The following is a 26,951-nucleotide window of genomic DNA, read 5'->3' as shown; positions in this document are numbered from 1 at the left end:
GTCCCTGATTCCTCGAGTTCAAGTTGAGCCACATTCGTGACACGGCCCTACGTTGTGTTATTATGTTGTTATTTTAAATTCATCAGTGTTTTCTGATCTGGTTCAGTCTGAAGAGTGCCCAGATGTTTTCCGTTTGGGTTTGTGTGAGGTTTTGTTTGTTTGTTTGTTTTCTTTTTTCCAGAGGGGAAAATAGACTTGCTCTTCTTTTGATCTGTGGCTTTTGCTTTTCAAAGAGGCCAAAAGACACCGCGGATGTAGAGACAGGACTGCGTGCTCTGGGATCATGGCCGTTTACGTGGTTTTGCGGTTCCGAGGGGATCCTGTTGCAGGCACCTGGGAGGCTGTGGTCAGAGCCTGGGTGCATCTTTGAGGCCTTGGGAGGTGCTGCCTTTTCCTCCCCTGAAGTGAGAACAGCTTTCAGGCTGGCTGAGTGAGGGCTGGGCAGGCGCTCCCCCGTTCACAGGGGTGGGACAGGTGGGGGTTTCAAGAGGGCACAACTCAGAACGAGCCGGGGCTTGTCCAGGAAGTTGGGGGCCGGTCACCATTCACCCTGCATTCTCACCTGGGGCTTGGTCTGGATTTTCCCCCTCTCCGGCCCACCTTCTACCCTTTTCCTCACTCATTAGAGAAAAAGCAAGGACCCAAAGTGGCCTCATCAGGACACAGCAGGACGCCAAATAGGGGAGGAAGTGGAGGTGGAGGCTCTGTCCCCCCCGACCTGCACTGCAGTCCTCCCTTGGCTGCTCTGAGCTGGAAGGGCTGAAGGACTTCTGGCCACTGGGCTGAGGGGAGACTCGGGGGCCCAAGTGGCTTCCTCTGGCTCTGGCCAGGGTCCCTTTAGTAAGAGTTAGCAGGTTTGCTTTTCCCTGCGGCTCCCCATGCTGTACAAGCCACACCCTGACTGTGATCATCTTGGTGTAGCTCCCGGGGCCCAGGTGTCCCATTCTGTCCCAAGGGCAGGGCCAAGTGGTGCCTTTATGGCTTCCTCGGAGCACCTTGCCCGGCTCTGAACTTGGAAGAGGGTTCAAGGCAGCTTCTGATGAAAAGAAACTTGGGGAAAGTGGTCTGGCCCACCTGCTCTCCTAGGAGGCTGCCTTACAGATTTTTCCCCTGCTCTCACTAGAATCCTAACCGGTGCTTGGAATAGATTCCAAGCCTCTGGTGATACTCAGGTCTGGATGCAGAGGAGAAACGGAGGTTGCAGTGTGTGCAGTGCATGGGAGGGGCAGGAAAGGGCTGCTGGACAGATGCCCAGCAGAAAAAGAGGGTGCCGACAGACTGGGCAAGGCTTTGGCTGCAGGACCAGAGGGCTGGAGACCTGGAGATTCCCTTTCCTTTCCTTTTTTTTTCCCATTGAAGTGAAATTCATGTAACATGAAATTAACCATATCTAAATGTGCAATTCAGTGTCATATAGTACCTTCACGGTGCTGGGTGACCACCCCTGTAATCCTAGAGAATTCTCATCACCCCAAAAAGACATCCAACACCCTTTAGCAATCACCGTCCATCTTCCTTCCTCCCCCCAACCCTTGGCCACCACGCACCTACTTTTTGTCTCTATAGATTTACCCATTCTGGATCTTTCCTGTAAGTGGAACCATACGATGGGTGACCTTTTATGTCTGGCTTCTTTCATGTAACGTAATGTTTTCAAGGTTATCCATGTAGTACATGTCAGTACCTCATTCTTTTTTTGTGGGTGGTGAAATCCACACAACATCAAATTTACCACTGTAATCATTTTTTCAGTGTACAGTTCAATGGCATTAAGGACATTCACATTGTTGTGCAACCATCACCACCATCCAGCTCCGGAACTCTTTTCATCTTCCCAGACTGAAACTCTGTCCTCCTTAAACAACAATTTCCCATTTCCTCTCCCCACCAGCCCCTGGCACCCACCCTTCTACTTTCTGTCTCTGTGAATTTGACTCCTCTGGGTGCCTCATGTAAGTGGAATCATACAATATTTCTCCTTTTGTGTCTGGCTTCTTTCACTTAGCATATTGTCCTCAAGGCTCATCCGTGTTGTGGCACGTGTCAGAATTCCCTTCCTTTTTCATGGCTGAGTAATATACCACTGTGGATAGACCACATTTTATTTATTCGTTCATCTGTTCATAGACACTTGGGTTATTTCTGGGCAAGCAAGGTGTTGACTTTGGCTTGCCTCTGGATGGAGAACAGTGAAAGATAACTGGCCTAGGAGGGCCGAGGGGTCTGGAGGCGTGAGCTGTACCATTTCCAGTGTGAGTGGCCTTTGATGGTCATACCTTTCTGTGCCTTGGTTTCTGTGTCCATCCAACTGGGGCAGTGATGCTCCCTCCCAGGGATGCTGCGTGGATGCAGGGAGAGTCTGGATGAGAGGATGGTTCTGTGAACTGTCAGTTGCCCTGCACACGTGAGCTGCTGTCTTCCTGGTCAGGGACAGCCCTGGTCTTCTTCAGTCATAGGTGTGAGGGTTGGTGGTGCCTAGCCCTCCGTCCACCTGGGGCTCACTGTGATTTCCACTTGCTAGAGGGTTCCCTCCCTTGCAGAGGTTCTGGAGCCAACTCACAAGAAGGTGAGTCCTGCCTCTCAGTAGCCTTCTGAGCACTCACTGACTCCCAGCTGACAGCAGTAGGGGAGCTGGGAACACATGGTTTCTTGAAACCCTGTCCCCTGGGCCCCTTCCTTGGAGCTCCAGGAAATCGAAGCCAAGAGGATGACACTGGCAGCCTCCCGGGCGGCTGAGTCAGAGGAGAAAGTGAGGCTGGAATTCACTAAGTTACACTTGCCTTCATTAGGCTAATTAACTTGCGATGTGAATTAGCTCTGTGAGCTGACTTAGGAAATCCATTATCGGGCCAGGCCGGTTCCGTGTGCAGTGGTGCCTTGGAAGCCATGCCCTGCACTTCCACATCCACCAATTAAGGCTGCTTAATTATTAACTGAGGGCTGCGTGACTAATGAGGAGTTGCATTCATGGTGCGCTCTTGGAGAATTTTAAGGCCATTGAGAAGTAGCTGTAATATAGGTAATAATCGTACTGGGAGTCCTGAGTTGGGATCCAGGTTATGGATCCCTTGGAAGGTAAGCCGAGGCTGAGGGTTGATTTGGGGAAGGTCACGGCGGTGGAGAGAAGGGGCGTTCAGTGTGTGCACAGTGCTGGCCGACACCGGAGTTTCCAGCTGACCCACAGCTGGTGCCTCGAGAGGCTGCCTTCTCTTGGACGTTCATCCACTCTTGGGTTTGCAGGCTGGCCCACCAGTGAGAACACGCCGCGGCAGGCCAATGAACAACGGAGCCCTCGGGGCACTTAGTCTATGCCGGGCCCTCAGCGGCCCTCTGCCGTTGACCCCGTTGTACAGGTGAGAAGACTGAGGCCCAGGGGTGAAAGCCGACTTTGCCAAGGTTGCATGGCTGGTAGAGTCAACGCCAGACAGTCTGGCTCCGAAGCTCTAGGCTGAACTGCTGCTTTAGACAGTTTACCCTACATTGGACTTCAGTAGGCTTTTGAGAGCCTACCTGGGGATCTAAGCATTTTGTAAAGCTTTTTCTTTTTTTTAAGTGAGAAGACGTAAAAACCCTTGGTACCTCCGGAGAAGGAACGCTTGTTACTTTCGAGGCTTAGGAGGCAGCTCCCAGGGCCTGCCGTGAACTGGGGCTGGTGCGTGTGCCGGAGGGCAGCGTGCCATTGCTCGCAGGCACTGCCCACAGCTGGGCCCGCTTGTCCGGGACCCCATTGGCGACAGCCTTCGGAAACTCTTCCGTGGGAGCACAGCTGGTGCCCGGGTGCGCTGTCCCCTGCTCTCGGGGTGGTGGGGCCTTCTTTGCTGTTCAGGTGCAGGTCCCCGAGCATCCCCGAGCCCCTGTGCAGCTGGAGCTGAGCGGATGGGGCTTTCAGGAGGAAGAGGCTTTATTTCCAGTCCCGCAGCCACTGGCATTCTGTCGCCATGGAGATGCTGGGTGGGGGCCCACGAGGCTCCGCGCTGTTCCTGCGAGTGAGGAGAGAGGGTCCCATTTCTTCCCTGGAACGTGGCTCCCCAGGGCCTGGGCTGTTCAGTGGATACTTCAGTCTCTCAGGGTGTGTGTGAGTGCGTCTGTGTGTGTGTGCATGAGAGAGACAGACGGACAGACGGACAGAGAGATGCCGCCGCCGCTGAGAGGAACTAGTCCTGGGCCTTGGCCCTGCGTGGAGCCCGGTGTCCACGACCTTCTTGTGTTTTGGCTAAACTGGAGTCCAGAGGCCCCATTCCAGCTGTGCTGTGAGACCCGGGGCAGGGTTGCCTCACTTCCCTGGGCCTTCGTTTCCTCTCCTGATGATTTGGGATGATAATTCCTGCCCTATACCTGGCTCTCTGGATCTGGTGACATAATCGATTTGCGTAACCTTTGAGTCTACAAGGAGGTTCTGGTGCTCTGTGTGCATGTGTATCCAGTAATTATCCTGATGCCAAAGGAGCCCTCAGTATATTACCTAGAATTTTCCCCACACCTTCTTACGTCTTTCTACTTTTTCCTGTATTTTGACTTCTTCATTCAAAGGCACAGAAAGGAGAAGTTGAAGGGGAAAGTCGTCTAGTCCTTTCCGTATGTTATCATAAGAGATCTATCAAGGGAAGTGGAAACCACCCCCTTTCCCTCCACCTATGTGTCCTCTGGCAGGGTTTCTGAAAACACTCTGTCTTCGGTTCCTTTCACAGATTCACAGCCCCATCTCCTGTGGGAGGTGACACTTGGCACTTTAGCTCTTTTCCCATAGTGGACATAACTGAGGCTCAGAGTGGTTAATGTATTTGTCCAGAGTTGCACAGCCATGAGCACTCTGCTGGAACTAGAACTGAATTTTTCTTGACTCTGCAGCCAGTGCTCTTGCAGCTCTGCACAGAAGGGCAGGCATGAAGTGGATAGATACTGGCGAGCCTTGTCCAGACTCCTGGGACACTTTTCCCTTCTAAAGTCTCAGGCATGGCTATTATCCAAGTGCAGACACTAACAAGTGTTGATGAGGTTCTGGAGAAATGGAATCCTTGTGCCCTGATGGTGGGAATGGAAAATGGTGCAGCCGCTGTGGCAAACAGCTTGGTGGTTCCTCAAGGGGTTAAACACAGAGTTGCCAACTGGTGAATGGATAAACAGGACGTGATCTAACTATACGATGCAATATGATTAGCAATTCTACTTCTGGGTTATTGTACTCCAAAATACTGAAAGCTATTTATACACCCATGTTCACAGCAGCATTATTCGCAATAGCCAGGAGGGGAAAACAACCCAACCCATAAGCTGATGAACGGATAAATGAAATGAGGTATATCCATACAATGGAATATTATGTGGCCATGAAAAGGAACGAAGCACTGACATATAGGCTACTGCATGGATGAACCTTGAAAACATGATGCTGAGTGAAAGAAGCCAGACACAAAAGGACAGTATTGTATGCTTCCACTTCTGTGAGGTGCCTGGAATAGGCAAATTCAGAGACAGAAAGTAGGATGGTGCTTCCCAGTGTCTGGGGGCAAGAGGGCTGCAGAGTCAGTGTCTGGTGGGGAGAAAGCTTCTGTTTGGGATGATGAAAATGTTCTGGAATTAGCCATGGTCATTTCACAACCTGTGAATAGCCTCAGTGCCACTGAATTGTAATGCTTAACCAGGATTGAAATGGTGCCCAAACGAAAATCTCAGGCTTGTGCCAGAAACTCAGGTGGGTCTTGGGCTGGACCCCACCTCGCCTTTGCACACAGAGCTCCTCCCTCAGGCACCTGCGGCCTGACCAGGCTCTTGGGCTCCTCAGGAAGGCATTCCTCATGGTTCCCGGCCGGCCGGGCTGCTGTGTGTAAATGACATGTGTGTCTATGGAACGTTTGTGCACCTGACGTTCGGCCTGTCCTTTTATGGCTCTTGCTCTCAGGCAGTGGAAAGATAAATACCTTTTCAAAAAACAGGTGCCAACTGCCCGGGGTCCCCACAGCTGCGGAGCTAGTGGGAGACGGGCCTGCTGGGGGCAGGTGCTGTAGCCCCGGCGGAACCGGGTGGTGGGTGTGCAAAAGAACAACTAGGCCTTGGGGTCGTGCTGCCGCCTCCACCATGCAGTCAGCCTGGATTTGGAGTGTGGTTCTGCCCACTCTCTCTTGGAGCTGCTGTGTCCTCACCTGCCTTTTGGCTGATCCTGATGTTTAAAGTCAGTGTGTGTGGAAGTGCCCAGCACGGTGCCTGCCTCGTGCCTCACAGCTTAATGAGCACGTGCATTCCTGTGTCCAGCCCGGGGACGTGCTGGGAAACTCCATCCAGGCTACGAAAGGTGTGCTGGCTGGGAGGACGAGGTCTGTTGATGGGGCTGAGGGAGGGGTGATGTGATTCAAGGGATTCCAGACCAAACCATCCCTCTGCCTCACAGAGTTCCTGTTCCATGGGGCAGGCCCTGGCGCTGCTGGGCCTGCATCGCCAAGCACCGCAAACTGGGTGGCTTAAAACCACAGAAATGGTTCTTTCTCAGTTCAGGAGACCAGAGGTCCAAGTTTAGGGCTGGTTCCTTCTGGATGCTCCGAGGGAGAATCTGCTCCATCCTTCTCTCCAGCTTCCGGTGGTGGCCGGCCACCCTTGACCTGTAGGTACACCCCTCCCGTCTCTGGCTCTGTCTTCACACGGTCGTTTTCCCTCCGTGTGTCCATCTCTGTGTCTCCTCTCCTCGTCTTGTGATATGAACACCAGTCAGACTGGGTCCAGGTCCCACCCTAATGCAGTGCGACCCCACCTTCATCACACCTGCAAAGACCCCACTTCCAAATAAGGTCACATCCTGAGGTTCCAAGGAGGACGTGAGTTTGGGAGGACCCTCTTCAGACCAGCATAATCTCCACACTTGTTGAATGAGTGGTGGAGTGAATGAACGACCAGGAGAAGGCGTCCTTGTACGTCTGCTCAGGTGTGCTGGTGCAGGAGACCTGGGGCTGCTGCAGGGGCGTCTCCAGGATCTGCCCCTCTTCCCGGCCAGGCTCCTCTGACAGCTGGCCTTTACTCCCTGAGTCTAACTAACATCCTGGCCGCCTCCTGACTCAGCCAGCTTTCACGGTGGCAACAGTAACGTTTATTACAGGGAAAGAGTTACAACACACCTGGTGTTCTCTGCTTCCTTTCTACCCAAGATCTCAAAGCTTCCTTTGTTTCTCTTCCCCTCCCCTTCGAACCAAGAAAGATAGTAGGGATGGCTCAATGATCTTGGACAGATCAGCTCCCTCTTTGAAACTCAGCCTCTAGAGTTTGCAAATGAAGGAGGCTAAAAACTGGGTGTCTCCAGAGGTCTGTTGGTTTATGATTATTTCTATTTCATTGCTGACAAAATTATAAGCAGGAATTTGTGCCCTTAGGCCCCAGGTGAGGCAGGACTCAAATCCAGTTGCCCTCATTCCCAGCCTGTTTCTGAATCCCCTCTGCCACCTCCTGCAGGAAGCCCTCTGTGATTAACCTGACTCATGTATGGCTCCTCGGGTCCTCACTGTGCCTTGTGCGTGATGCATGAATTCACAGATACTAGCCTGCTGTTCAGATGGTATATAGGTGTGTGTGTGTGTGTGTATTTTCTCCATGTTCTTTTTCCCTCCCTTCCCTCTGTAGGTAGGAGGATTTGTCTGATGTCTCTCTCTGTGCTCCCTGAGTCCGGCACCCAGCACAGGGCTTGTTACATTGAGTTGTGGACCAGCCCCCAAAACATAAAAGCAGATGATTAAATGCTAGCTGATCTACCAAAAGAAGAAACAAAAAGAACTTAAATGCTTTCAATAGATGTCAGAAAAGCATTTGATAAAGATTTCAAGATGGTAAAGAACATTTCTCATCAGTAGCAACTTAATCTTTAATACTGAAACACTCAACAGCATTTTCCAAGATGTGTTCGCGGAGCACGGCATGCTCCTGGAGACTGTGTCAATATTATGGGGCCAAAGGGCATTTAGAAGATACTTCTCTTTCACATCAGTTGCAAGACAAGCAGATCCTGTGTCATCACTGATAAGCATCAGTCCGGACTGAAGCTAGTGCAGTGGCCCAGGAAGGAAGTGGGACAGGACTCTCAGAAACAAGTTTGCAAAATTAATGTTTTAAGATGGCTACAGTAGTCATAATGTCTCAAAGCAGATACACTGACAAATAATTAGAAGCAATAAAATGGTATGGTGGCCAAGTCAGAAAATAAATACGAAACTGCCACCATTTTCCCAGGTGGGAAGTGGTTGGTCATCATCACCAAAGGGGACACTGCTGGCATCTGTCTGCTTAAGTGTCAACAAGCCAGTGGCCTTATTTTCTGGTTTGAAATGAGAGGAACACACCGTGGCAGCCTCAGGAAGCTGCCAGCATCTCCTTGGCCTCCCTGGAGCCCAGGTTCCCAGCAGCTGCCAGAACAATGTGTGGTGTGGAGTATTCTGGATCTCCCTGGGGCCAGGTTGAAGCTGTTTCTTAGGGCCAGGCTTCCCATGTAGCATTCTGGTCATAAAGGTGTGACGGGGAGTCAGGAGACCTGGTCCGAGCCTGGCTGTACGGTTTGGAATGAGTTACTTGGCCTCCTGGAACCAGCATTTCCTCATCAGTGAAGGGGGGATCACAACCTCGTCCTTTCAGGTCCTTTTGCGAAATTTCTGAGATGTTTTGAGCACATTTGCACACCCCTGAGCTGTAGTCACCAAGGCTGGGAGCCCATTATTTCAGCTCAGCACCAATCCTGGGCAATGGAAGCAACTTGAGGAGGGTTGGAGTCCCCCCGAGCTTCGTCACAGGTTCTGTCTCCGTTCTCCCCAAGGCCTCTGAGTTGCGTGGGAAGACGCCACTGGTGAGAAGAGTCTGCTGGTTGGAGGTAAACCACGAGCTCCTGTTAGAAGCCAGCGCACAGACATGGCCACGTCACTGTCATTTGTCCGAGGACACCTCACTCGCTAGCTTTGTGGGGACTGAGGCATCCTTCACAATTCCCCAGTAATGATCCTGCTCCTTCTCCAAGGCATTTCTTGCCTCTCTTTGAGTAAACCGCGAGCCCTCAGTGTAATTCAGTCTCTGTGGGTGGCTGAGTCATTTGGCTGGCTGGAGCGACCAAGATGCAGACGAAGTTCCCATGTCACGAACTGGGCCATTCGGGGAGGCCTTGGAAGGGGTGCATCGGCCAGACGTCCCTCTGGCCGAACCCCAGGGCTCCCCTAGTTCCTTTTTAGGTAGCCTTCCCTCCTCTCTATTTCTTCTCCTTTCCTCTCCTCAGTGTGGTTTTGCTCCTGTTAACTTTTTGCCTTGTTTTAGCCACAGCTGTTTGTGTGAGTGGCCAAAGGGCCCAGTATAACTTTCTGAGGACCCAAGTCCGTGGGCTTTGTGGAAGGTTTTCCTTCCTTCCTTTCTTTCCTTCCTGGTGGCCTTGCTCTGCTGGTCAGCCCAGTTGTAAATGGTTGAAGTTGCTGCCAGCTAGAAGGCTGGGTGGCAGAGGACCACAGGCGGGCGTTCCCAAGCTGGGTGTGTATGCGCTCAGCCCTGGAGGGCTCTCCGACATTGTAACCGACTCGCTGCAGAGCGATGGGCTTTTTTGATCTACTTTCTGATTCTTTAGGAGTATGTGGTTCTCGGAATTAAAAGGTAGACTGTATCATGGTTTCAGAGATGTATTTTAAAATCATATGAGGGGAGGGTATAGCTCAGTGGTAGAGCAGAAGCATGCATGAGGTCCTGGGTTCAATCTCCAGTACCTCTGTTAAAAAGGAAATCATTAAATAAACCTGATTACCCTCTCCAAACAAACAAACAAAAATAAAATCATATGGCCCACTCACTACTTTATTTATTTATTTTTGCATTCTGCTATTTCAAAAGAAACATCAAATGTCAACTTAAAAAAAATCTAAGTTAATTACTAAAATTTAAATTTTAAAAACTCTTTTTCAGTCAAACTTTTAACATCAGCCTTACTGCCCTGTCAGTGGCGTGTCTCTTTAATTTGCTGAGTTCTGCTTTGAGCTCCACCTGCCTCCCTCAGTCTCTTCCTTCCCTGGCAACTCGAGACTCACAGTTTTCTAGGGTTGAAAGAACTTGATTTATTTTTCCAATGCTTTTCTTCACTCATCATTCACTTACTCATTCACTCATTCTTTCCTTTTTTCAAAAAATCACTGAAACACCCCAAAAGTCATACGTGACATTATACTAGACATTGGCAAGTTTTTTTTTAAATTTCAGTTACTTATTATTTTTCAGTTGAAGTCTATTGGCAAGGTTCTAAAGCTAAACTAGATCAAATCATCATGCTGTACACCTCACACGTATGCAGTGCCGTCTGTCAACCACACCTCAATAAAACGGGAAGAAGAAAAAAAGATAAATTAGATACGTCCCTTGATTGATGGAAACTATGAGCTCATAGATTACAGTAAAATAGTCAAGTAACAAGAGCGTTCATAAAGACCATATTTGATATGAAAAACATCGTTTGGATACGTAATCTGTTATACTTGGTACCAAATGGCCAAGGGACTGCAGGCAAACTTAAGACTTCTTTGCTCCCTGTCTGCGGTCTCCCGGTGTGAGGATTTTTCAGAGAGGTTCTCTGCATAGGTGAATATATATTACTTAAAAAAAAAAACCATAAATGGCTGCCTCTGATATGCACCTGCTATTCTGACTTAACAATTCATGAATCTGGGGAGGTCCTCTGTGGGTTCATTTGGGCAGCCAGGGCTTTCTGACGATGGGCTCAGTATTTGGCTGATGGATGCGCCATCATTTCTTAAACCAGCTCCCTTTCCGTGGAGTTTTGCATTGTGACTGCGGAAGATTGGGAGCAAACAGTGCCGCAGCGAGTCTCCTGGTGCACAGGTTTCCATGCAAATAGACTTTCGTTTCTGCTGAATAAATTTCCAGAAGCTGAACTGCCAGGTCAAAGGGTGTTGTCCTTTTATTTTCGGTAGCTGCTGCTCAATTGCTCTCCACAAAGGTAGGACCAATTGACACTCCCATTGACAGCGTGGGAGCAGGAGGCAGTGGTTTTTAACCTCAAAACCCCAGGCAAGGAAGAGCTTTTAAGTAAAATGAAAATCTGGCAAAAACCGTGTGAGAGCTTTTCCACCACAAAGGGCAGCTCTTAGCAGAGTTCCCAGCCAGCCGGCTCCCGTTAGGGGCCCACTTGTGCACAACAGAGGGGGCACCCCTGGTTCCTCCAAGCAGGTTGGGGCCTGGAAGGTTCCTTACTGGTGCAGTGGAGGGGGTGGGGGCAGCTGCCCAGCCCCTCCTCTGTCAGCTCATCCATCACCAAGTATCTGAGAAGTACTAGGAGCTTTAAAATGACACCAGAATCTGTAAAATTACAAAATAATTTTGCCAAAGGAGGACATTATTTTTAAGAGATACCACTCACAGACATGACCAGGGGTTCGGGGAAAGGCAGGATGGGGCGTTAATATTTAATGATTATAGAGTTTCTGTTTGGGGTGATGAGAAAGTTCTAGAAACAGATGGTAGTGCTGATTGCACAACAATGTGAATGTACCTAATGCCATCTAACTGTACACTTTAAAGTGGTTAAAATGGTAACATTTATGTCATAAATAATTAACCAGACATGCAGGAAAGCTGCAATTCCCCGTAGCCAGCCTCTCAAAAGCTAAAGGACACTAAGAGATAGGAAAGATCTAATCTAAGAATAAAAGGAGAATAAACAGAGTTTTTAGAACCGCTTGCTCCACTAACCATGAGGTTCTCATTTCACCTTGAACTGGTGAGGGTCTGGTGGCGCCTGCCGGGTGCGGGGGCCAGTGCCGGAGGTGCTGAGGGCCGGAGACGGAAGGAGCTCGGGCTGGGCCTGCAGGGGCTGCACAGTCTGGAAAAGTCTCTGACTTGGGAGGCCTGGGGCTGACCCACTCCCCGTCTCGAGGTGCTGGGCCCACGCTTGGCTGTCTCATTTCTCTGTGTTTCAGCCAGAAGCCTGTCCCCGGCTTGGGTGTGTTTTGAGCCTGGTGTGAGTAAAGCAGTCAGTGACCTGGGTGCAGCTGTGTCACAATATTCCTGTGTCCCCGGTGGCTCAGATAACTTGCAAAAAGAGCATTTGCCCGGCCCTGTCTAGAAGCCGGTGAGCGGAGCAGGTGTCTGTCTGAAACTGCTTGGTGGCTCAGAGCAGATGCTTAGAGCTCCAACCCACAAGGAAGAGCTCCCCAGAGATGTCGTTTGGGCCTCTGCACGGCCACCTGGCCCCACTGGGGTGCTAGGTGTGTTACCAGTGCAAACTGCCCTTCCAAACTGTATTTATTGTCGGGCAACCCATGCTGCTGGTCTCAGTGCTTTTAGAGGATGTGGACGTGCGTGTCCTTGGCCAGAGTTGCCCCGAAGGGGGATAAGCCTCAGGGTGTGTCTGGCCTCAGGTTCTGACTTTTTTCATACTTTTCCTGCCTTCTTCTTCTTCTTCTTTTTTTTAATGGAAGCACTGGGGATTGAACCCAGGACCTCGTGCATGCTAAGCATGAGCTCTGCCACTGAGCTGTACCCCCTGCTCCCACAGTCCCCAGTCCTCTCTCCATGTGCAGGGTCTGTGGTCCTCACCCTACCTGCAGAGAGAGAAGCGCTAGTCTTGGGAGAGATCGTGCCCCTTGGGTGATTCCATGGTCTCCATGGAGACCCCTGACCTAGGCCATTGCATCCCAGTGACAAGAGGACCAGCTCATGACTATCAGGGCAGGAGGCTCCTTGGAGCTGTGTCCCTAACACTCATTTCACAGCCCAAACCCAGATTCCAGGAGGCGAGGTGGCCAGTTAGCACTCAAACCCGGTCTGCGGGCTGCCTGGGGCCCTGAACGCTCTGGTCGGGCATTTAAAATCTTTGAGGGCGTTCGTTACAAAAAGTCTAAAGCTGTGGGCTCACAGTTGATGGAAACACAGCCGACCTTTCCTACAGGTGTGCCCTTCTGAAAGCCCTCACCAGAGCCTCAAGCCAGCCCCTTGGCTGCACAGCCACCCGGTGACGAGTTTCCATTTGACTCACGGTTGTCGAGAAGGCGACACGACTTACATCTTCACAGGCGCCGTGATCGCCGAGCTGACACCGCTCCTCACGTGGGCGGCAGGCGGACGCTTCCCATTAAGAAAATTGCTACTTTAGAACAAGCTCCGAATGGAACTTTCTGCTTCTACTGAAATTAAGAAAATAATAATAAAACAACCCAAATTTTAAAAAAGAATGTAAGAAGGAAAAAAATGAAAAAATTCAACATCAACCCAGAAAAAAACCCCTGTTAGACATCCTGGTCTCAGAACTCAGCGGAGCCAAATGGGCAGAAATAAGAAGGCAGAATCACCAAGGTGAGGTTAAGGTCGCCATCCTCCCTCCTTCCAGAGAGATGATACCTGATTCTTGTCCCTGCCTCCCAAGTGAGCTCAGGCAGAAGCGGCTTCAAGCACAAGTGAACTGTGCCGTTTGCCTCTGAGAACTCCCAGCAGTCCCCGGAGGCCACTGGAGAAATCCCACGGGGGTGGGAGAGTCGGAGCCGTCTTGCTGAGTGAAGTCTTGTTTGGAGCACTTGAGTCCTGAAGAGATACTTAATAAAGGAGAGTCCGGCCGTGACTGTCGATGCTCACCCAGACAGAGCAGGCAGGGGAGGGACTTTGAGAGCTGGGCTCCCAGCCAGGGGGAGCTGGGGCCGACGGCAGGTCCACGGGCTGGAGATGGCCTCTTGGGTTCCCCGTGGTCGAGTGCATGGTGGGGACGGGGCCGAGGGACGCCGCCTGATCCCAGAGCCCCGCCTCCACCAGAGCTAAGGCAGAGCGTTTGCGGACGGGCCATGTGTTTGACAATACTTCCGCATCCAGTAGCCAGATGGTCTAAGCAAGCCATCAGGGGTAGGGTATGTAAATACTTTCCATCATTATCACGGTGCTGCTGTGTGGATATGAACGAGGATGAAGAATTAAGCTTGCTGCAGTCAAGCGCCTGCCAGGCTGTAGGGAGCCCTGCAAAACTGGTCCTCCACCGTGGAGGGGGCAGCTTTTGGTCCAAGCTTGGTCTCTTGTCTGCCCAGACACCAATTCCCTCACACAGAGACCCAAGGCAACATTCCTCTCAGAGCTCTCAGCCAGGACAAAGTTTGATTCTCATGGTGAACAGTGTATTTTTCACTGTTAGCAGAGCTCTGTGGCCAATGTATTTCCCTCTTTGCTTTGCCTACCAGGAAGCCCACAACTAAGTTTTCTTTTTTTTAACTCATCTGCATGTAGATTGTCCTCAATTAGGAGTCGAGGTAGAGAGGATCCCATGAGGTGTTTTAGGGGCCAGGTCTGGCAGGTATGGTGTACATCCCTCTACTCATAGAACTAATCACACAACCCATCAAGAATCCAAGTGGCTAAAAGTATAATTTAGGAAGAGGAAATTGGACCAAGCAGACAACCGCCATGGGGAATGTCGTAGAATGAACAAGAAGGTCACGGGGATAAGAGTAGGGTTCCAATGGGGCAGAGGCGAGGATTCTGATGTGTGTGGCTGCCTTGTAAACCTAGATGCAAGTCATTTGGCCTTTGTTCAGGGTCTTGTATTATGTTTCAGCGTTGCCTTCCTTTCTGCCAAAACTGCAGCATTGTGGAATGTGGGAGCTGAGTGGAGAGGCCTTTTAGGAATCAATCTCCTCACCTTAAAGATGGGGAAACTGAGGCCCAGAGAGGGGAACTGACTTACTCAGAGTCAGCCAGCTAGAACTCTGCTCTCCAGCCCCACGCCTGGGATCGTTTCACCGCACACAGGGAATTCCACTGATGTCTCTGTTGACTCCTGCCCTGGACAGAATGGTTGGAAATCAAATAATCAAGTGACAGGTTGAGCTGGTCAACTGATGGCCTGGTTAGTCCATGGGATCACTGGAGAAATCCCCCAGCGTTCCCGGCGGCTGCTTGTAACTCCGCACAGGGCTTGATTTCAGCATTTATTCCGCTGGGATTTGGGGAGTGGAAAATTAGTCTCTTCTGCAGACTCATTCAGGCACTGACTTCTTTTAGTGACTCATGTGCGAGCGTGTGAAAGATCTTCGTAAGTCTCACGTTAGGAATAGAACATTTCTCCAAATACATTAAAGAGCTTGACCCCCGTGTCAGTGTTCTATGGCACTGTGACAAAGTGCTCCGCAGGGTGGTGGCTTAACGCCCCATTCACTTGGTGGTGGGGTAGCTGTTCGGTAGGGCTTGGTGGGGACAGCTCATCTCTGCTCCGCTGGTGTCAGCTGGGACAGCTTGATGGGGTGTGGAAGCTCCGTTTCCAAAACGGCCCCACTCCCGTGGCTGGCAGGTCAGTCAAGGTGCTTGGCTCTGTCAGCTGAGGCGTTGGTTCCCCTCCGTGTGACCCCTGCCCATGGCTGGACTGGGCTTTTCACAGCTCAGTGATCTCCAGGTAGCTGGACTCCTGACATGACGGCTGCTTCCCCCAGAGGACAAACACAGAAGCATCCACGCCTCCTCACCCTCCTCCTCCATCCTCTTCTTCTTTTTAAATTTAATTTATTATCATAGCCGAATACACATAACATAAAATTTACCGCTTTAACCATATTTTTATTATTCTTATTTTTTATTGACGCATACCAGATTTACAAAGTTAGTTTCAGATGTATAGCAAAGTGATTCAGTTATACGTATACATACAGACATATATATTTTTTTTCAGTTTCTTTCCATTACGTCTCATTATAAGAAATTGGATATAGTTCCCTGTGCTATACAGTAGGTCCTTATTGTTTATTTATTTTATATATAGTAATGTGCGTCTATTAATCCCAAACTCCTAATCTATCCCTCCTCCCGTTTCCCCCTTTGAGTAAGCACTTTTTAAATTGAAGTATAGTTGATCTACCAGGTGTGTGCTTAACCATTTCTAAGCGTATGGTTCAGTGGCATTAAGGACATTCACATTGTTGTGCACCCATCACTACCGTCCATTTCCAGAATTCTTTTCGTCCTACAAACTGAAACTTTGTCCCCATCAAACACTAACTCCCCCTTTCCTCCCCTCAGACCCTGGCAACCACCATTGTCTGTCTCTATGGATTTGACTCCATAGAGTCATGCCTCATATACATGGAATCTACACAGTGTTTGTCCTTTTGTGACTGGCTGATTTCACTCAGCATCATGTCCTCATGGTTCATCCACATTGTAGTACGTGACAGGATTTCTTTCCTTTTTAAAGGCTGTGTAATATTCCTTTGTGTAGGTATATCACCTTGTGCTTACCCAATCATCCATCAGTGGACAGTTGGGTTGCCCACCTTTTGCAGCTGTGAACGGTGCTGCTGTGAACAGTGTGCTAACATCTGTTCGAGTCTCAGTTCCAGCCCCACACAGTGTTACCCCCACCTCCCTGCCACCTTGTTCTGTTGGTTAAAACAGGTCATAGGGCCAGACTCAATTCACAGGACAGGGACTCCACAGGGCCATGACCCAGTGGGGGCCACCAAAGTAACTGTCCACCACAGCCACTCCGGGAAAAGCTCTTTGTGGAAGAGGCCAGGGGGCTGCACTCACACAGACCCACCTGTGGCCTGGCTCTGTTCTCAGATGCCTCCGGACCGCCCGGGCATCGGGCGTGGAGGGTCTGTCGGGGATGCCCCAGCCAGGCCCCAGCTGTCCCCTCCCTCCAGGAGGCTGCAGTGCTTGCCGCCTGCTTTGTGTCGCTAATGGCTGCGCCACCTTATTACATAATCTGTTATTCTGGGCTACACCAGGCCCTGGTTACTTGTCAAAAGTTTCTAAAAGCCAGCTGTATCAGCTCCAGGCAACTGGGGGCGCTGCCCCTCCCTCGGAGGATTAGTCACTCTGTACTTAGCTAAATTTAACTTTTTATCATCCAAATGATATTTTTGTGGGCTTGGGGTTTTACATAATGCTACCAACTGCTGCAGGCTAAGAATTTCTCCTTTTGCGATGCGTGTGCGCGCGTGTTGGGTGTCTTCCCCATGAACTTTTGCACGCCCCGGGCGGCACTGCTCAGCTCCTCTCCCTGCTCTGCCCTCCCAGGCCTGGGAGTCTTCTGCAGGCTCTGTTTTGCCTTTTGCCAGCTGGGAGAAAAATTGCTCCTAACAGCTTTCTAATGGCCCCGCTAATGCTTCCTTCTCACTTGAGGTCTCTCTACTTTGAAGGTCTCTGAGGGTTTCCCTGCCGCCTCCAACAGTCTGGGCTTCAGAGAGAGAGGCTCAGGTCCAGAGTCAGGTGTCTAATGAGAAAGCAGAGAGAAGGATCCGGAAGGGGAGTGGCGGGGAGGGGACGAGAAATAGGAAATCCAGCCAACCCGGCCCAGGGATGGGGTTTGGGAAGCAGGTGTTTCTCCTTTGCTTGTAGGGTGGTGGGGCAGGTGTGGAGAGCTCTGGGCTGCGGGAGGCTGAGTGAGGAGACCTGGCCTCTCTCTGGGGAGGTCCGGGGCAGGACGTGGGGCCGTGGGGATATAGCGAGGGGTCTCATGTGTTCCACACTGTAACTGCACGGGAGGTACCTACTGCCACTTCCCTGACAGGGAAACAGAACCCGTCACGGGGTGAAGCTGCAATAGGACTTACAAACGGCAAACACGAGGCACTTCCTGTGCCCCGGAGACAGCGCTAAGCACTTGCTTTCAGGAGCTCATGGGCTCTTCATGGTTGGTGGTCCCATGAAGTTGGTACTAGTGTCAGCACGCTTTTACAGAGAGGGAAACAGTCCAGAGGCATTAAGCAGCCAAGAGGCCACAGAGCCAAGGATGGCAAAGCCAGATGTCAGAATCTGTCCACCTGCAGGGCGCCTCCTGCCCGCTGTGGCTTCCCGGGGGCGGGATGCCCGACTGACAGCAGAGATGGGACTCGGACCGGGCCCCGTGCTCTTTCCAAAGCATCGCTGAGCTGGCTCCGGCCTCATCTCGCTGTCCGGTTTCCTCCCTGCCAGCTGTCTTTAAAATACAGCAGGGTGTCCACTGCGTATCTGCGTCTCTAGGAGAATCAACCTGTTACTGGCCTCTGGGGAGACAGACTATGTGCTGGGGAACAGGGACCAGGGGGAAACTCACTCTCATGCCTTTTTTTTTTTTAATTTTTCCAGAAATGCAGATGTATTACTTGTTTTAAGCTATTTTATTAAAAAGTAGGAGCTCCTCGGTATGTACCTAAGGGAACCAAAAATACACATCCACACAAAAACTTGGGCGTGAATGTTCAAAGCAGCACTATTCACAGTAGCCCCAGAGTGGAAACAACCCATGTCCATTAACAGAGGAGCGGATAAACAAGACATAGTCGATCCACACAATGCCGTGTTGTTCAGCCATGAAGACGGGTGAAGCCCTGGCACACGCTGCAGTGTGGTTGGCCCTAGAAAACACCATGCTGAGTGCAAGAAGTCTGTCGCAAAAAGCCACTTACTGTGTGATCCCATTGATACGAAATGTCCAGAGTAGACAGCTCCGCAGAGACAGCAAGCAGATGGTGTCACTCGGGGGCCAGAGCTGGGCGGGAGGTGGGGAGTGACTGCTCACAGACAAGGGATTTTTGGTGGGGGGTGATAAAGACGTTCTGAGCTAGAGAGAGGGGATGGTCACACAAGTTTGTGAACATATTAGATGCTGCTGAATGGTACACTTTAAAAGGGTGATTTTTGTGGCATGTGAATTACATCTCAATAAATCAAAAAAGTAGGAGCCATGCCTTCAGATGGAATCAAAGGCTGGGCTGCCCCACACCTGTTGCTGGCAACCTGGACGACTTGCTTGGGTACCACTACCCTTTGCATTCATCCCTTAGCCGCGCCTCACGGTCTCCATGTGAACGGGGGGACGGGAACAGCAGTGTTGAAACTCCGGTCGCGCTACCCACTCACTTGGAACTTATACTTTCAACCAGGGCCAGCTTGAGACATGTGGACGTCTGGGCAAGCTAGCAATTTGGCACCCCATCCAGCAGTATTCTTTAAGTGTTTGTTTGACATTTATTTAGTGGGGATGAGGAGCGACTGATATTCTATTAATAGAAATTGTGTAGAGAAACAGATTCACTTGCTAATTCATGTCCACTGACTAAAACAGTTAGGGATCGGAAAAATTTTCAGGAAAGCAATTCTGACTTCTTTTTTTTTCTTATCTTCAAAGGTTGGGTTTTTTTTTTTTTCCTTTTCTCTTCCTGCAATTTTCCAAATCATTCGAGAGGCATATTGAAGATTTAGATTTAAAGCTTAAAGGAGAGGATCTAATGTAGATAAGGATGGTTCCAGTTGTTAACACCACAATGTATATGGGAAATTTGCTGAGAGAGGAGAACTTAAGTGTTCTCATCACAAAAACAAAAACCAAATATGTGGCGATAGAATAATAAACTCAGGGGTGGACTCCTTTCACAGTGCACTCATATATCAAACCATCATGCTAAACACTTTAAATATATCATAATTTTATTTGTCAATGATACTTCAGTAAAACTGGGCAAGGGGAAAACTCGAAGCAATAAAATGTTTTCTTTTTGGTAAACAGCAACACACTGTGCATTATATTGAGTTCCAGAACCTCCCACCCCAACCCCCCAGGACCACAGCTACAGGTGGGCTTGGAACATCATGCATGCAACAAATCTCAGAACACAGAATTTTTTCTGTCTTGATTTTTCGTTTCTCTTAAGGGAGCGGGCTGACTTGCTTGTTGCCTTTTGTGAGAGGTCACAGGAGGAAACCCAAGTCCTCCGGCAGCATCTTCCTGCTTTGTGCCTGTGTCGTTTCCCTCCGCTCCCCTCGCCCCTGGCCCTGGCCTCTATAGCTCTGTCCCCCAAGGAGCAGCCTCGCTCCTTAAGCTGACCCTGCATTCACTTTTTGGATTTCAAATGCTTATTTTTCTGTCAGGAAAGTCATTTCCCTCCCGTGCACCTCTGCGTGAGGAGCGTACATCCTTTCTCACAGGCCCTGCGGGGCTCATTCTGCCAGGTGTGAGTCACCACTGACCTCACCCTGGGCGAGGCGGTGAGAAGGGGAGTGGGGTTGGTGTGCAGAATCGGGGCTCGCCTTGGACTGATGTGTCTCAAGTGGGGAGACTTGCGCTGACCTCACAGAGGGGTCGGAGGTGTGGTGCTGAAAGCTAAGAAACAGGACAGAGGAGGAAAACCCGTGCAGAGGCAGGGTGCGCGCGCCAGGATGGGCTGTGGATGCTGGTGGGATGGAGTGGGGAGGCCGGCGGGGCTCGCGTGCCCGGCGAGGAACACCTGGGACATTTTGTCCTATGGGGGTCCAGCACGTACGTAAGGGTGTAGGTGCAGGGAAGGATGGAGCTTCAAGCCCTGCAGGCCCGTCCGGAAGAGGATTTTGCAGAACTGGCCGTGGCTTCCCCGGGAGTGTGGGACCGCTCTGGGGTGGGCGGACGTGTGAAGAGCCGGTCTGCGTTGCTTGCAGCCACACCTCCCACTGCTGTGCGGTCGCTGGCTATCTTTTCACCTCCCCAGTTAGCCTCCCTCGCTCCTCTGAACTCTTACTGTCTGTGCCTGCACTCAGCAGTTTATCACTTTCATTGTTCTGAGCCACTGTGAGGTTCCCCTCCTTCTTGGACTTTTACCTCTAGTTTCCCCGGAGCCCCCCCACCCCCACCCCCGGCCTGGCCTCGGCCCTGGTGATGGGGTTGCTCTGGAATTGGGAATCAGTCCCGGGAACAGTCAGGGCTTCTGCAGCCCACAGGGGGCTGCCTCCCTGTCGGTCACTGGAAAAGACCTCCTGGGCTGCTGCCTGCGTCCAACGCCTGGTACAGAGACGGTACAGAGGGCGCAGGTGTGTCAGACACGCGGGAATTTGTGCTGAGCCACAGACGTGGGCCTTGCGAGCGTCTCCCGTCCCCGTGGGAACCCTGGGTTGGGTGGCGGATTTAGCGGTGCCTGTGACTTTTCTTTTGTCTTGTAGGCTGGCTGCACTCAGGACTCTGGAAACCTATGTCTCCGCCTTTTTCATTTTGTTGTAGGGCCTCTGGATATCTGGCAGAGGTGGGCCTCTGGATATCTGGCAGAGGTGGGCCTCCAGCCACGTACTCCATGTTCAGGGGCTTGGTGGGAAAGTGAGGGTCATGCGCATCACTCCAAGATGCTGGCTGTGGCCCTGCTCCAGGCACCAGGATGCTGGCGGCTGCTGACTGAGAACTCTGGGCTGTGCCTCCCTCCCCACCCCAGACCCCGGTCTTCTACTTGCCTCCCCTTTGCAGCCTGAGGTCTCCAAGTCCCAAAGGTTGATGGGTGAAAAGCCTCAGGTTTGAGGCCCAGAGCTCCAAGCTGGGCTTCTGGGATAAGAAAGTTTCCAGCGTGTGCTGGGGATGTGGGTTCTGGTTCCTCGAGCAGACTTCCTAAGCAGAGGGAGCGCTGGGCAGTGTTGGGTGTGTCAGCTTCCAGGAGTGCATTCTGGACTGGGTCCCTTTGTCAAATGAAGACTCCTTCAGCCAGGGGTCCCCTGGCCTGTCCTCGGGGGCACATTTGGGTTTCTCGTCTCTGGCATAGCTCAGGATGAGGCCTGGCTTTGTTGATTTCCCAGCTGCACTGGCACTGAGTGATCGGAGCAGCCAGGTGTCTCACCCCCTCCCCTGCTGGGCTTCTCCCTGCAGGATGGTGGCACGTGTGTCCTGCTCCCCAACTCCCTTCTGTGGGTCTCGGGAGCAGGACATTGCAGTGCCGTCTCACACAGACCCTCAGGTAGGGCCGCTTGCTGGCTTTGGAGCTGCGGGGACCCAGGGGCTCTGTTACCATTTCCTTCCGACTTAAACATCTGACCATCTGATTTCCATGGGGCAGATCGTATTCATCGATCCTGCTTCTTGCAAACATTGGCTCCTTTTCACCAAGTAGGAAGGGCTGTTCTGTAGCTTTGGACTGCAGCTGCGATGAGACCGCCTGGGTGGCCCGTGTTTCTCCCCTCTGTATAGGGCGCCCTGGGGTGCCTCTGTTCTCTTGGCTCCCCTGGCTCAGCTGGGCCCTCCCCACCCCAGTCAATGGGACAGAACAGGAGCTTCGGGGCTCCCCAGCCTGGGTACTGCCTCGCCCTGTTTCTCGCAAGCCGTGGTTGGCAACACAGAAACGACTGTGTGTGTTTTCAGATAATCATCTCCCTGGACGAGAAGCCAGGTGGGGGGACGTGGTGCGCTGGGGTCCTCTTTGGAGCCAGGACGAGTGATGAATCTCCCAGAGCTCAGCTGTCTCTCTCCTTCTGCCCTGATTTGGGAGCAGAAGGCCTCGCACCAGGCTTCTTGTCTGCTCCCTTCCGTGGAGTGTCCTGAGTCTCAGGCACAGGTCTCTCCCTGTCCACTTTCTGTCACTTCAAGGCCTTTGAGGGGCAGAACAACGGAAGTGACATTGCCCTTCCCTAAATCCCGACGCTCCCTTTTCCTCATATGCCAGTTGGCTAGTTTGAACTTTGGGGCCTGGAGGGTGGATTCTCCATCCAGGGAAACTGACGTGGGCGGGGAGGGAGCACGAGGGCCCGCAGGTTCTGCTGTGTCAGCCAGGCTGTGGGCCGTAAGCACACTGGCTCTACTGAGCACACAATAACCTGCGCAGAAGCCTTTACAATCCCTGAGGAAGCTGAGGCTCAGAGATGGCCTCAAGCGTCTGGTTCTGTGTCACACAGCTACTCAGTGATGGGCTTGGGTTTGGACCCCAGGTCTACACCCTGAAGCACATGGCACGGTTTTCCAAATACAATTAGACTCCCTTCCCCATGGGCTGGGGGCTGGGTTCAGCCCTTCCTTGCGGCCTGGCTCCAGGTGAGTCCCGTCCCTCCTCTGGACCTCCTCTTCTCCCTGGGAAATGGGGCCCAGCAGACAAGGCCTCAGCCGGGGACCCCCTCTCCGCTGTGTTTCCAGGGTCAGCACCGTGGGCTGTCTCCTTTAATTGCTCATTCTTTTCAGTTGCCATGAAAAGGCCTCCAAGTGCTAAGAAGGGAGAGTGCTATGTTGTCGTCTTTGTTTTGTTGTTTGGTGTTAATTCTCTCTCCAAGGTATCTCAGCTGGTGTGGGGGAGGGCTGGCATGGGAACGCCGGCCCTGACTCTCAGCCTCTCCCCCGCCCTGGTCCCGCGCTGTCCTGCTGGCCGGGGTCCTGGTGAGCCCTCCTCTGCCCACGTGGCTGGCCGGGCCTCAGCTCTGACATCAGCTCCCGCCGGTTGGAGGGGCCCTGCCCCAGCGGAGCCTTGGCTTCCTGTTTCCTCTTCTACAGGGAGGGGGTTCGTGTCCTTCCTGACAACCACATGCCCAAGTCCATGGTGTTAGAGAGGGTGGCTTTTACCGGCATCTTACCTGCAGGTCCTTGCTTAGAGTTCCTCAGCCTCGCTCATTTACCCGGCAAATGTTTACTGAGTACCTAGTATGGGCCGGGTCCTGTCCCAGAGCCGTGACGTCCTCGCCCACATGAGTTTATGCCCTGGTGCTGGCCCCGCACTTGCTCTGCATTCTCCCCTCTGCACTTGGCATTTGCTGTTCCCATGACCTGAGGGTCCCTCTTCTTGCCTCTACTTCCGGCCCCCAAATGGTGACGATCATGGTCACCCCCTGCCTGCCTCTGAGCAGCTCCTGGGACTTTGTGGCTGTGTTGGGCCCTGGATGGCAAGAGTGGAGGGTGGAGTGAGGCAGCCCTTCTGAGACGTGGAGTCACCTCCTGGTCTTCTCTGCGTGAGGCTGGGGGAAGAAAGGGCTTAAGGAGCAGGGTTTATTTTTAGAGAAACTCCTTGCTCCAGAGGAACAGGGAGCCCTTCCTTCCAGGAGGTGGGGGTGGAGTAGGGGGGGCAGGGGGCAGCTGGAGTTGCTTCCTCAGCTCAGTCCGGCTGTCTTCTGCCTCCGCTCGACCTGATGCAGGAGCCAGGCATCCGCAGAGGGTCTGCATCAAAGAGGGGGTCCCAGCTGGGAGAGCATCTTCCCTCAGCCCTCCCGCCACCACAAAGCTGCAGACATTGGCCATTCTGAGCAGGTGAGCAGAGCTTCTCGCCTGTGCCGTTAACTCAGGTGTTCTTGGGGTCGGGGCTCGGTGGGGAGGGTCCCAGGGCCCAGGCTCAGAGTTGGTCACTTCCTTCCTAACTCCCCGGCTCGGCTGGTGGGGAGGGGCACTTCCTGCCATTGTCACTGTGGAGACCTAAGCAAGGTCACTGTCTCCTGGGAGGGAAGAGAGCCCATGATGAGGGCAGGACCTCAGGCCACGGCAGCAGTGGACACACTGTCACTGCCACCGTGCTGGCCTCCCTGCCTCTACTTGGGCCCCTGGATGGAGGCTGGGCAGTGGGGCTTTTTTCTTTCACCTGTGGAAGCTTCACCCTCCTCTCAGGCACCCCAGCTCCACATGGGAGGGATGGCTGGCCATTCCCTGGGGGTTTAGCTCTGGGATGGGTTAGAGGCTACAGCCAGCGAGGGAGGTGATGCCCACGCCAGAGGGGCGGGAGTACATGGCCAGGAGGGAGGGCATAGAAGCAAAGACCGGGGCTTGTCCTGTGATCCTCCGCTGTCCCCCCACAGCGCATGGGTGGCAGCTGGGCGGGATCTGACGTCCCCATGTCCCCCCTGACCTCTCCCATCCATATTCCATCTTCTGATATGGTGCCTTGGCACCGGCCAGCCCTGCCCAGGACTTGGGGTAGAACGTGGAGGGGCTTCCACCAGAGATTGCTGGAGCCCCACCTTCTCTCTACGCTCTCCGGCCCTCCCTCCCCGCCGGTGAGCCGTGCCCTGCTGACGTCTGGCCCATCCATCTCCCAGATCTCTCTCTTCTCAAGAGCCCCAGGAACCCACTCCCTGGCTTTGCCCTCTTGGCCTCGGTGACGCACGTCTTCCCGAGAGCGTATTTCATCTTCATCCGGGTGGCAGGAGCTGCGTTTCTCTGCCTTTGTTTCTGGTCTCTGCTCCTGGACACTTGTGGGCGTTCACACAGGCACCTTTCCAAGAGCCGGGCCCCGGTGCTTTCAGCTGGCGCTCTCTGGGGTCAGAAGGGCAGGGGAGCGGCTGGCTTAGCCTCTGCGAGGCCAGGGGTTGGCTCTGTCTCAGCCCGGTGGTCCGGGCTGGGGGCTCGTCTGGAGCTCTGTCTGCAGGCTCGCGGCACTGCAGCTCTGCTCCGTCTGCCTTCTGCTCCCTCTTCCCCCATCTCTGCCTTTCCTTGGTTCTAATGAAGAGCCCCTGCTTGAGTTTTCTTTCCTGTGCTTTCCCCACGGTGGGTGTCCAGTGTCCTAACCGCCCGTGTTTATACCTTCATCTTGCCCGGCAAGGAGGTACCTGGAAGTGTCTGTTTATGAACTGACCCTCAGAGCTCCCGGGGACCAGACCAGGTCTGTGTCATTTCCTTGCTTTGTTCCTCCGCATGCTTCCTGAGCCACGAACCTGCCTAGAACAATCACTTTGATTCCTGGAGACGGTGTCCAGAGCTTGGGATTCTCAGAGAGACTTGAGGGATGACATCATTCAAGCTGAAGGGTGGTATGGCCTGAGATGGACCGAACCCACACATGAGCAAAATGTATTTATTCAACATGTATGTAGTGAGTACCTGCTATTCTGGGAGTGGGTATAAAGGAAGGCTAAAATATTGAAAACTCTGGCCCTCCTGGGCTTATAGTCTAGCGGGGGTGGACATACAGTATGCGAATATGTGGTACAATATGTAAGTGCGTCAGATGGTGATCAAAGCTAATAAACAGGGAAGAGAAGGCCTCTCAAGTCAGGGGCACTTAAGCAAAGGCCTGAAGGAGGCAGGGGAGAGAGCTGGGATGTTGTATCAGGCAGAGGAGATAGCCTGTGCAAAGGCCCTGAGACAGGAGCATGTCCGGGATGTTCCAGAAACCTGCGAGAGCGAGTGAGGGGAGGGGCAGCAGGGGAGCTGGAGGAACAGGGGAGCCTGCGTCCAGCAGGGCTGTATGCTCCTGGTGGGATTTCACCTTGACTCTGAGATGGGGTGCTGCTCTAGAGTTTGATCAGAGAAGGGCCATCTGACTTTTAAAAGGATGGTTTCTGGATACTGTGTTGGGAACAGACCAGGTGGGATGAAGGGAGGGAGCGGGGAGACCACTAGGGAGACGGATGCTCTGGCGTGAGGTGGCAGGCGCTGGACCAGGGGGGCGGCGGTGGAGGTGAGAGCTGCACTCCAGGTATGTTTTAAAGGTAGAGCTGGAAGGGATGCCAAGGAACTGGGCGATCCCGGGTGAGTCCAGACTTTTAAACAGCAGGTTTAAGGACCCAAGAGATCATCTAGTCCAACCTTTTTACTTAACCTACGGGGAAATTGAGGCCCAATAAAGGAAGTTACTTATTCAAAGTCATACAGCAAGCTGCTTTGCAGCAGAGCCAAGACTTGGGCTTCTGACTCCAAGTCCAAAGTTTTTGTAGCTGAACCGATGGGCAGCTCTGGGAGGGGACCCACAGAGCTTGAGGTCCCGAGAGGGGAAGGGCTGGCCCTTGACTGCCGCTGAGTGTGGTGTCCTTGCAGGCTCCTCTGGCCAGAAGGGCCCGGGGCCTTGCAAGATGCTGCTGCTGCGTGCTCTGGCCTTTAACGGCTCTCTCCGGGCCGGCGTTTTAACCTCAGTTGGGCAGAGGTCTTGATGGCTGTGTCTGAGTTCAGAGGCAATGCTCTGTGCGTGTTTTTAAAGATTTTATTGAGCTTCTACTAAGTGCCAGCCCAGAGACAAGACCTGCTTGCTCTTGAGGGGCTAAGAATTCAGGGGAGATGGACAAGAGAACTAAGGCCACCCCTGTGATGGTGGGTGATCGGGCCCGTGTCTGAGGCACGGGCAGGAGCTGTCCATGCTTGGAATCTCTGTCCAAGGACGGGCACCCAACAGCTGCCGCAGCCAGCAGTTCCCCGGTGAACACAAGCCAGTGCTTCTGTACACCCAGGTGGTCTGTTTAAACCCAGTGTTCATCTCTTATAATGAAGGGAGCCAGGACAGTCGGTGGGGGCCAGGGTCTCACTGCCCTAACCCTAACCCCCGAGGACCACAGACCTGATCACACCGCCTGAGAGGCAGTCTCTC

At 52.5% G+C, this 26,951-nt stretch overlaps 1 protein-coding gene across 9 annotated transcripts in view; it reads left to right on the top strand.

The window, feature by feature from the left end:
- Positions 1–26,951, top strand: part of PITPNM2 (phosphatidylinositol transfer protein membrane associated 2) — a 130,865-nt gene that overhangs the window by 8,154 nt on the left and 95,760 nt on the right. The window contains exon 1 of one of the 9 annotated variants that reach the window (XM_072952847.1): positions 23,784–23,911. The exons of 7 other annotated variants lie outside the window; for them this stretch is intronic. The gene's annotated coding sequence lies outside the window, so the exon portion shown is untranslated. Of the gene's footprint in view, positions 1–23,783; positions 23,912–25,438; positions 25,457–26,951 lie in introns of those variants that run through there. One more of the 9 variants, XM_072952848.1, reaches the window with a different exon arrangement.

This window comes from Vicugna pacos, chromosome 32, assembly GCF_048564905.1.
Source record: "Vicugna pacos chromosome 32, VicPac4, whole genome shotgun sequence".
Taxonomy (NCBI): Eukaryota; Metazoa; Chordata; class Mammalia; order Artiodactyla; family Camelidae; genus Vicugna; species Vicugna pacos.
The sequence above is the reverse complement of the archived record's forward strand: the minus strand, read 5'-3'. Positions and strand labels throughout refer to the sequence as shown.